The following is an 11,600-nucleotide window of genomic DNA, read 5'->3' on the forward strand; positions in this document are numbered from 1 at the left end:
TGTGTGGTCAAATAGGAGTTACAGGAAAGCCAGGCTGAGGCTGGAGAGATGGCACAGCAGGTAGGGCACCTGCCGCCAAGCCTGAAGAACTGAACTTGGTCTCAAGGACCCACATGCTGAGGGAGAAAAGTGAATCCTCTGGTTGTCCTCTGACCATGCTTAAAAACGTCCGTTACATCATCATTGTGGATGTGTGTGCACACCCCGCAACAACAACGTGGAAGTCTGAGGACAACTTTGTGGAGCTGGTTTTCTCTTTCCACCTTTATGCGGTCCCAGGGAGTGACGTCACGTCACCAGGCTTGCTCAGCAGGTGTCCTAGCCCACTGGGCAGTTTCACTGGCCCTTGTGTAGTAATATTTTAAGGCCTCACATTGTGAGTTGAGGTTGAGTTAAGAATATACATACAATTCATAAACAGTACACACTTTCATTCACTATATAAAAAGATACATCTAACCGCCAGACACAAGCTTCTCTTGAGGCTCAGGAAGAAACGCTGCATTCAGGGAGGGGAAATTGGTTTCTTTTTGCAATACCGAGGACAGAAAGTTCTGGGCCTTCTCGTACTAAGCAGGTCCTTGTCCGCTGACCTGTACTCGTGGTTCTCCTCACATTGTTTGACTACATTACCCAGGCTTGCCAGGACTTTTCTCTGTAGCCCAGACTGGCCTTGAACTTGCAATCCTCCTTGTCTCCACCTCCCAAACAGCTGGAATACAAGTCATTACCACCAGGCTCGGCCTAATCTATGTTTCTAATGCCAAAAGCCCACAGACAGGATGTTGGACACCATACCATCCACACTCTCAAGGAAGGCAAGCTCCTTATCCGGCCTTCCTTCTCCTCCTTTACTCCCCAGCCAACTCCATCTCTTAGGAGCTAAGTGGCTCCTCAGCAGAGTCAGGAGCTGGGGGCAAGCAGCATGGCCACATGTCTGTCCCTGAATGACAGCAAAGCCTGGGTGCCATGGGAGCAACCTGTGAGATTTTGCTGGTGATGGCTTTTTGGTGAAAAGTGACAAGTTATGAGGGAAGCAGGGTGAGCATGCTGAAGACCCGACTTTGCCAACCCTGCAGGTTTGTCCTACCCTGAGACCCAGTGCATGGGCCTTACTCCTGTGTCCTGCAACTGTTTGTGAAGGATAGACCTGGGACAGGGGGTGACAGCACAATTTCCCAGAGGGTAGAAGGCAGGGAAGCTGTGAGGCCTAGCATTCCATGCTTTCAGCAGCTGGGAAGACAGGTCCTCAGCCAGTGACGGACCTGGGGTGAACACGGGGAGTGTCAAACACAGTGCCAGGGGCTCCACCACCTCCTCACACTCCTGCACTCCTGCTCATATTTTTCTTTAAACTAGATTAAGCTTACATGCATTCCTGCCCCCAAACAGGATCTCATGTAGCCCAGGCTAGCCTCAAACTGGCTATATAGCTCAGAAGTACCAGATAGTCCTACTTTCATATGCTAAGTGCTGGGATTACGGGTGTGCACCCCCTCCCCCATGCCAGGTTCACAGCATTTAAGAAACACTCAAGGGTAAATGTGAGCATGTCACTTTTGCTGTTTGTTTGTTAACATTTTCTGTATATTATAGAGATCATCTCTAAGTAGCTTCAGGCACTTGTACCTCACCTTAGTGTGCCCATGATTAAGCTCCTTTAGGCTCTGATTTGGAAGCATGACCTGTGTCTCCAGGACATAAACAGATGTCATTTGGTCTGATGTGGAACCTGGCAGAGCCAGGGGGAGGGGAGGTATAGAGGGGGCAGCAGAGCCGTGTGTGTGTGGTGTGTGTGTGTGTGTGTGTGTGTGTGTGTGTAAGGGGGGGCAGCAGCCCTGACCCTAGCTGTCATCTCTTAGGTCTTCCAAGCCCTCCCCTGCTCCTGCATCCCCTCTCATCCCTGGAGGCTGAAGCTTCCAACTCACTGTTGACCCAGCTCACAGAGCCTCCTTTCTGAGACTCCTCTCCAGGGGCAGGAGGAGGCAGGTATCTGTGATGGATACAACATTGAAGGACACAGACACAAGGTCCCTGTGCCTGCCATCCCTAGCCACTCTTAAAACAATGCCACTGAAAGTGATGGCAGAAGTGTGCATCTGAATTGACTTGGGAAGAAAGCAAGCCTTGAGGAACGCATGCCTCTGAAAGGACAGAGAACACTGCTCACAGAGAGGAAGGGAAGGCAAGCAAACAACTACAGAAGCAATGGGAAGAGGGGATTAAGAATTGGAGCCTGCTAGTGGTGGCGCATGCCTTTAATGCTGACATTCAGGAAGAGGAGACAGGTGGATCCTTGAGTACCAGGCAAGTTCTAGGACAGCCAGGGCTACACAGAGAAACCCTGTCTCAAAACAAATGAATGAACAAACAAACAAACCAATAAAACCAGAACTAGAGCCAGAGTCTAGAGGGATCTGCAGGGGCTGGGGATGTGGCTCAGTGGTAGATTACTTGCCTACTTTATAATATCCTGGGTATGGCAGTACATGCTTGTAATCCTAGCACTCCAGAGGTGGAGCCAGGAAAATGACAAGTTCATGGCCATCTTCCGCTACATTGAGTTTGAGGTCAGTCTGGCTACAGTTGAATTCCAGGCTACCATAGGCTATAGGACACACTAAGAGGAGCCTGTCATCTCAGCTCAGGAGGCTGAGGCAGGGGACTGACAATTCAAAGCCAGCTAAGACAACTTAGATCCATTGTCAAGTTTTTAAAAAAGAAGAGAGAGGGCTGGGGATGCAGTTCAGTGATAGAGCTCTTGTCTAGCATTGAGGAGCCCTAGGTTCAATCCACAGTGTCACCAGCAAGAGACAGAGGAACAAGCTTCAGCCCCGGTGGGTGGCAGAATGACAGCAGAAGTTGGTGAGTTCAGAGAGGGATGCAGTCCTGTGTCCAGTGCACTTGGGGGACCTGAAAAACTACCTGTGAATGGCCCCACCCTCCCCAAAGGCTGATGTCATTCCTTCCAGGTGGGGACTGGGAATTGCATTTTATCACAGCTCCTTGGGCGGTTCTGATGGGCAGCCAGCCAAGGACCATGGAGCCAGATCATACAAAGCCTGGGTTTTTTGGGGGGTGGGGGTGGGGTGGGTGGACAGGCGGGCTTTATTTTAGGAGCAATCGAAACTACTGAAGAGTTGTTAAGTAGGGTGGTGAGAGCCACCTGGCCAGCTTTGCCTCTGCCTGATCCTTGTGGGTGAAAATGGAAAGTGGATTTCAGGGCCTCAGTAGATATGGGGATAGTGCTCAAAAGTTTGGATGGTCTATCAATGAGGAAGACAATGATGGTCTAGGCCAAGATGGTGGCCATGGTGAACAAGAGAGGGGTGGGTTTCAGAACTAGAGCCCGCAGGAAAAAGTGGAAGGTGGATTCTGTCATCCAAAGCAAGTTGGTGATGGTGTTAGTGCGCTTGGTCTGGGCTAGGAATCTTGTTCTCAGCCTCCTGTAGGCACTTGGGTTGCCTGGTCATCCGCCTGGACTTTGGGACACATTCTATTGTAATAAGAGGTTTTCCTGCCACCTTTTGACTTAAAAAGAGCATATCGTCTAATGACATTAAGTGTTATCATAGACACATGTGAAGGATGGGCAGGGAGCCGGCTCAGTTGGTAAAGCGGTTGCCTTGCAGAAGAAGACCTGAGTTCAATCCCCAGAATTTGTTAAAAAACAACAACAACAAACTTTGACTACTGATGCGTACTTGTAATCAAAGTGTTGGGGAGGCAGAAACAGGTGGGTCCCTGTGGCTCACTGGCCATCTAGTCCAGTCTACATGGAAAGTTCCAAACCAGTGAGAGACCCTGCCTCAAAAACCAAGTCAGACAACACCTGAGGAGCCAAGGTTGTCTTCTGGCCTCATGTGCACACACCACACCCACATAAGCACACACATGCTTTCACATACAGAATACACTGAGGAGCAAGAGTAGTAAGATGCCTCGTGCGTGCCATCTTGTCAAATCGAGCCTTGGAGGACTGAGATCACCTATTTTAGAGAAAACATATTTGATATCCAGGATGCCCGTCAGGACTTCTAGACCCAAAAGACCAGGATTATTTCAAGAGGAGAAAGCACATACCTAGTTCTGACAAGAAGAATAGAGGGGGACTGGTGTGTCTGATGGCACCCAGCCGCCCCGGCAACAGATCTTAACTTGCAAGCTATGAGATCGGAGCATGCTCCTTACAGGCACATTCATGAGAGCAGAGATAATAACAGTTTCTACCTTTAAATGAGTAAAGGGAGGTACTGCACGTGGCCGGCAAACTGCTCCAAAGGCAGCAATGGTAATTACTGTCATTACTGCTGATAACACTGCTAAGTAGGGGCCATTTTCTCCTGCCCTAAATAATGTCAAGCTAATGCATAGTGTGAGACTCAGGTCTTCACCCATCTGCTTGAGTTCTCTGCCAAGCCCTGGTTAGCCAGGCCTGACGCTGTCACCTGCCTGGATGACTGCCCAAGAGCATACTAGCTGGTCTTTCTCTCCAAACCACTGCTAGCATTCATCCGTAGCAACCAGAACTGAACTTATTTTACTTAGTGGCCATCCACCCTGTGCCACTCCACAGAGATGCCCACCCAGCTGGATGACAACTCAACTTACCACCTTGTTCCTAGATGACCACGTATGGGCCAGCTGATGCCCCAGAGCCATGAGCACCCTGTGAAGTGCCCACCCTCGCACCCGTGAACTCCCACTGCTTGCCCAGTGCAGGAAAGAACAACTTGTAAGAGCCAGGCACAGAAGTAACTCATGCATTCATTCCCTTCACTCATTCAGGCTACCCAGTGCCTTGGCCTCTCCCTTCCTCAGAGGCTAGTCTATTGGATGCACCCTTCTAGGCATTGTTCCTTAAATAAACACAATTCATATGACAACACAGAGCCTGTAATGACAGGTTTTGTTTATTTTTATATGAATAATACATGTTTTATTATATAGCTTTTTGTTATTGTTCTTCATGTGTGTGGTGAGTGTGGGCACATGCATGCCACAGCATATATGTGGAGGTCAGAGGTCAACTTCCAGGGTTGGCTCTCATTCCACTATGGATCCAATTCATGTTGTCAGGCTTCCACAGCAAGTGTTTACCCAATCAGCTGTTTTACTGTCCCTCATATATAGTTTTGATAATGTATGTGTGTATATGTATGTCTGTATGTGTTCATGTATGTACAGGCACAAGTGGCTCATGGATATGTAAATGTCAGGAGACCTCAGTGCACTTCTTTCCTTTCCTCCTTCCCTCTCTTCCTTCCTTGCTCTTTTCTTTTGAGACAGAGTCCCTTACTAGTCTGGATTCAGCAATAGGCTAGGCCTGGCTAACCAGCAAGCCCCAGGGATCCACTCTGTCTGTCAGCACTAGGATTGTAAGCACACTCAGTTTTTCTGTGTGAGTCTTGGGGGTCAAACTCAAACTCAAGTCTGTTTTTCTTTTTGTTTTATGACTGATATCTCCACATCCCGATACCTTTTTTTTTTTAATTTGATAATGTCCCAGGTGGTGACGACAATGCATGCCTTTGCTCTCAGCACTCCAGAGGCAGGGACAGGTGGATCTCTGTGAGTTCAAGGCCAGCTTGGTCTAGAAAGAAAGCGAGTTCCAGCACAGCTAGGACTACACAGAGAAACCGCTTGCTAAGGAAGCCTGACAACATGAATTGGATCCTCAGAATCCATAGTGGAAAACCAAAAACCAAACCAAACCAAAACAAAAAAACCCATAGCCCTGTGGTAAAGCACCTTTCTCTGTGAGCCATCTCAACCCCCTGAACCCTGTTCTTAATGATGTAAAATATTCTAAAACAAACAAACAAACAAACAAACAAACCGACTAAAGGATATTGTACTTACTATCCCTGAATGCATGGGTACTAGCAGAATTCTAAAAGGCTTTCCGAGCCCACATCCTGCCCAATAGGAAAACTTTAGGAAACGCTAGCACACTGTATTACAGGCTTCTCAGGAATGGAATCCATCAGTCCTGGAGCAGGTAGACCTTGACTCGGCAAACCCTGACCAGGGTGATGAAATCAGCTTGACAGGGACTCTCCCTCCAGGTTGCTCACAGGAGACAGCTGCCTAATAACATCCACAAGACTGAAATGGACAAGCCCATCTTTCTCAGCCTCACATTGCTTCTAGCAAATCACAAACATCTCACGCTATTTCCTCAGACATCTACAGGTCACCTTCTCTGACCCTCAGAGCAACCAGTAAAGGTCATGGGACCCTTGCTGAAGATGAGGCAGTTCCATCAGTCCCTGTCTGAAGCTGAGCATGGGGCTTTGCTGAAGAGGCATGTGTAGGGGAGTTCCTCAGTGTGTATGGATTAGTTTCCTAATCAAAAGTGTCTCAAAAATATGAATAAGCAAAATTAAAACTTTAAGTGTGGGCCTCTGAAAGACTCTACTGATTGAGGTATTGAAGCAGAGGCTGAGACTCATAGCAAAACTTTGGGCAGAGTGCAGGGAATCTTATGAAAGAAGGGGGAGATAGAAAGACCCGGAGGGGACAGGAGTTCCACAAGGAGAGCAACAGAACAAAACAAAACAAAACAAAACAAAACAAAACAAAAAAAAAACCCTGAGCCCTAAGGACCCTACAGAGACTGATACCCCAACCAAGGACCTAAAACCCCAGCTCACAGACTCAGTCTCCAAGTGGGTTCCCTAGTGAGGGGAACAGGTACTGTCTCTGACATGAACTCAGTGGCTGGCTGTTTGATCACCTCCCCATCGGCGGGCGGTGGGGAGCAGCCTTACCAGGCCACAGAAGAAGACAATGCAGCCAATCCTGATGAGACCTGATAGACCTGATGAGACTGATAGGGTCAGATGGAAGGGGAGGAGGACCTCCCCTATCAGTGGACTAAGGGAGGAGCATAGCATGAGAAGTGAGAGGGAGGGGGAGAGATTGGGAGGAGACAGGGAAGGGGCTACAGCTGAGATATAATTTGAATAAATTGTAATAAACGATATAATAATAACTTTAAGTGTGAAATGGGGCCAGTGAGATGGCTCCCTAAGGGCACAAGCCTGACTTACCTGCATGTGAACACATGGTAGCAGGAGTGAACCAACTCCTACAAGATGGACCACGTGCGCATGGTGACACTCGGTGTCTGTGCCTTCACACACACACAAACGCACTAAAAGTAATAAATTATTTAAAACGTGAAGTGACCAAAATACATTTTATCCATGTTTGGAATTTTCATAAATTAATAAAAATGTCGTATTAAGTATGTATGAAATGTGTCCACTCTAATCCCCATTAGAAAAACACCTTCCAAAAAGGCAGTTACCTGGTACTAAGATTTTTGCCAAACTTGAAGATCACCTGTGCTTATTAACTACTTTAATTTTTAAAAATCTTTTAGAGGTTTAAAAAGCATAAATTTTCATTTGACCCCACAGGAGTATCTGTGAAACTATAGGTTCATGTGCTGTTTACAATTATTTTCAGATGCCAACCAAGGAAAATAAGTAATTCTTTGTTTTATGTCAGGCCATAAAGCTTTTATTTTATAATAATCCTGGGCACCAGCAGAAATGCATAACTCTTGGAGAAAAATTCATTAATTCATATTAATGAGATCATCTCCTCAAAATGTTTAAAAATACTTTCATTAAAAAAAAAAAGGCAAGGTCACAAGATGAGTTGGTGACATGTTATCAGAAGGAAAAAATGAGGGCCAGCAAAATGGCTCAGTGGGTAAAGGCGCTTGCCACCACGCCACGCCCAAAGACCTGAGTCCAGTTTCCAGCACCCTCGGTGTGGAAGGAGAGAAACAACTTCTGCAAGTTGCCCTCTGAGCTCCGCACAGGTGTGCCTTAATTGTGTACATGCCAGCACACACAAACAATAAGTGTAATAATGTTTCCAAAGAGAAAGAAAAATCTTACATGAGGAGCTCTGCTGCCAAGGAACTGAGCCTATAGTCTAGAGCCATCTGCAGTGGGGACTAAGCTGTCCTGCATTGTAACAGCTATTTTGCACCCCAGATTTCTGAGGATGGTGCTAATATCAAATATCATACTGGTGACCCCTCACTCATCTCTGGACCCTAAGTCCAAGGAAACTTGTAGATGCTGGTGCACTCAAGCCTGACAAGAATGGAAAACTTTTCCCTCTAGAGCCTCAGTCCACATGGAACAGAAGCCTAGCTGCCCAAGGAAGGTGAGACCCAGGAGCTCAGTTCTACATCTGCCTAGAACTTACTAAGCAAAGACAGTATCTCAGCTAGGAAGAGGAATGGTCCATGTACTTGGTTTCTTTCCAGCCTCCCTCCTCCTACATCCTGCCCCAAGACGAGCCAGTTTCTCTAGAGCCCAGAAGCTGTCACTGAAGGTCCCCAGATACACTAAGAAAAGTGACCCACCACCCTTGAGAGTGTCTTCTCCGACAATCTTCCCCTGGAATCCTAGATAAACGTGCCATGAGAGTCTCTCAACCTATGAGGCTGGGATCCAGATCCACTGACCACTTCCTGGTCACTGAACTCCTCACCTGAGCTCTACCTCCACAAAGATGCCTAGGCCTGCCACCAACTTACTGTGCAACCTTGGACAACCCATACCACCTCTCTAGTTTTATGCCTTGCTCTCCAAAATGGAGCTTTCTAAATTCTTTAGGTCCTGAAATGCACTTTTCCCCCCATGCCAATGAATGCAGGGAGTGCTCGCCCTTTGCAGGCATCTGTCCCCAGGCTGGCTAGCCTGAAGAGTCCAAGTGACTCTAGAATGCAGAAGTCCTAAGTTGTCATCACCATCTGTCTCAGCCACCAGCCTCACTTGGGGTGTTGGGTTACCAGTGAGCACGCTGGCTGGGTGGAAGCCTCTGATATTTTTAGAGCCCTCGTGGGTCTGGCCCTAACAAGAGTCAGATGTGTTTAATTCCTGATTTTGCCAAAGGCCTGCCTACATCCCACCTTAACCGTGCTCCTAGGGCAACACCTGCAGGGAGCAAAGCAACACCATGCCAGTGATGGGGTAAGGTGGGATACCTCCTCTTTGTCCTCTCCCAGGTACCCCATCCCAGGCTCAGATTCCGGGAATGCGTGTTCCTGCTGAGGCCTCTCTGCCAACCTTTAACTCACTCTTCAAAGGGGGTTCTGCTCCCCAACCCCAGAACAGGGACCCAAGCCCACCTTTGGGTCCTGATGCCCAGCGCCAGTTGAGCCACCCGTGGCTTACGCACCTGCTCCACCTTAGCTTTGGAAGCCTCTGTCCGAAGGACCGACATGGGCATCAACCACACTCATAACCATTAGCTACTCCACCGGCCCCCAAGAGTGGCTGACCTACCATCTCCAGGTCAGCCTCAGGGTCCCAAGCCATTCCTCGTGGCCTGGAAAGGTATTTATATAGTTTTATATAGTTTCTGTGGCGTCCCTTGGAGTTGGTTCACTGTGACAAGGAACTGCCTTCCATTGCACCTCACTGGTGAGCAGGGAGGCTCTGGGAAGAGAGGAGGCCCCTGGCAGCAGAGTGTCAATATGTACCTGGGCATAAGCTAGAAACTCTGGCAACTGGCCTACTGTGAAGATAAGACACAGGCAGAGAAGCAAAGCTGTAAGGAGGGTGTGTCAGTGTGTGTGTGTGTGTGTGTGTGTGTGTGTGAGAGAGAGAGAGAGAGAGAGAGAGAGAGAGAGAGAGAGCAGGTGTGAGCGTGTGTATGTGTGAGTGCATGCGTGTGAGAGTGTGCACAAGCGCAGGAGCACTCTGTCTACATTTACAATTAAATTCTCTGGTGGAGCAGGGTGAGCTTGAGAGGGGGCCTTCCCCGCAGGTGGGGCGACCCCGCCCAGCCCTGCCCTCTCTTCCCGACTGGCTCCCTCCCCAGCTTCCCACACCAACACCCTTGCCCAGATTGCAGGCCAACCTCAGCTTCTGCATTTGAGGGACAGAGAAGGCTCCAGGTTGTGTGGCCTGCTCACTGCCTCCCATCTGACTACTCGTCCCTGCGGGGGTGGAGGTGGTAAAGATCCAAAAGCCCTTGGAGGAAAAACAGGTTCTGCACCTTCTGGCCACCCGGAGTGCCTCGCTAGGCTGTGGGCTGGCAGCTATCTGCCCACATACCTTGCAGGGGACCCACACCTCTAAAAAGGCCTCTTCCCATTTCCTGCAGCCCGCTGAGGTATCTCCTGGTGGGAATGAGGGAGGGCGCAGGGGAAATGGAGGGGTTGTGGCCTCACAGCCTGGAGCCACTGCCTCTGCCAGGTCTCTGGGCCAGGTCCCTCCACTTTCAACAGGAGGGCGTGCTGTGCGGGTACAGTCCAGGATAAGGATCTCTGGGAGGAGCGGAGGAGGCACACGGAGCCCATGCTATACCCCCATGGGCTTTCCACATCCCTTGGGTCTCCCCTGGAACCTACACGGATCCATCCTGCGGAACCTCTACCCTTATTTGAAAGTGACATTCCAGGGAGAGGTGGGCAGCCTCCACGCACACCTGGTTTTTAGGATTTCTCTCTGCTTCAGGTGGCTATAGTGTCTCTTGTGGTAAAATACAGATAGCATTTATGATTTAAACCATTTGTAATTGTACAAGCACATGGCCTGAAATGAACCAGCAATGTTGAGTAACCCTCACCACTATACTCAAAACTTTCCGTCATATTCAACCAAAACTATCCCTGTAAAATATTCCAAAATCACACCCATCTCCATTCCCTGGCGACCATCATCACCCACTCACTAGTCTCTTTGAACTTGCAGGGTTTAGGGGCTTCATAATAGTGGGGTCCCCCTGAACTGAGGCTAGAAGCTCCAGTCCTCCTCCAAGCCTGTCATGCACACTCAATTGTACCTCCTCTTTGCGTGGAATCACGGGTGCCATCCCTCCTTCTCTTTAAAGCCCTCAGGATCTGCCACAGTAGGCAAGAGCAAGCAGGGGTACTCATCCTTGGAGCTTCCCCCCAGGCTGGGACGCCTTTAAGAACCCAAGAAAGTTGCCCCGCGCCGCTGTGGGGCGCCACGGAGCCCAGGCCGGAGGAGCGCGCAGCCCGCCAGGGCCCACGACGGGGTCTGGACACGGCAGGTCCGGCCTGATTAGCACGGCTTGGGAATCCCACGCTATCACAGGCGACAAGTGGGCTACGCTGGACTTTGAAAGCTTTGGGCCAGAGGTGGCTGGGAGGGGATCCGCCCTGACTCTTCCCAAAACTTTTCCCGCCCGCTTCAGCACAAAAGGCAATGAATGCCACCCTGGGGTGGCACGGTGGCCCTGGGGGCCCAAAAGGGGAGGTCTGCGCCCCAGAGGTCTGGAAAAGGAGCAACGGGGCTGTCGCATGGACTGTACCCCGACCCCTCCAGGTCAACCACGGATCTCCGGGCCTGTCCCGATGCCTAAAAAGGACAGAACTCTCCTCTGTCATCCCGGGACCCCGACATTACCGCTGTCCCCGGGCGCGCCCCCAACTCACCGGGTGCAAGCGTCCGGACGCAGTGACGGGTTGTGCGCGGGGTGAGGCGCCGGCTGTTTTGAAGTTCTGGGCTGGGACTGCTCGGCCTCCTCCGCCCTCAGGCCGCCGAGCCTCCTCCCCGCCGCCCTCTCCCAATCCCGCCTCCCGGTCGGTGATGTCAGGA

The 11,600-nt window shown here is 49.9% G+C and overlaps 1 protein-coding gene across 1 annotated transcript in view; it reads right to left on the bottom strand.

Moving 5' to 3' along the window:
* Positions 1–11,584, bottom strand: part of Emp2 (epithelial membrane protein 2) — a 32,527-nt gene extending 20,943 nt beyond the window's left edge. Inside the window, exon 1 of the mRNA XM_021648410.2 lies at positions 11,438–11,584. The gene's annotated coding sequence lies outside the window, so the exon portion shown is untranslated. The remainder of the gene's footprint in view (positions 1–11,437) is intronic.
* Between the last annotated feature and the right edge of the window lie 16 nt (positions 11,585–11,600).

The sequence above is a fragment of the Meriones unguiculatus genome, chromosome 11 (genome assembly GCF_030254825.1).
Source record: "Meriones unguiculatus strain TT.TT164.6M chromosome 11, Bangor_MerUng_6.1, whole genome shotgun sequence".
Taxonomy (NCBI): Eukaryota; Metazoa; Chordata; class Mammalia; order Rodentia; family Muridae; genus Meriones; species Meriones unguiculatus.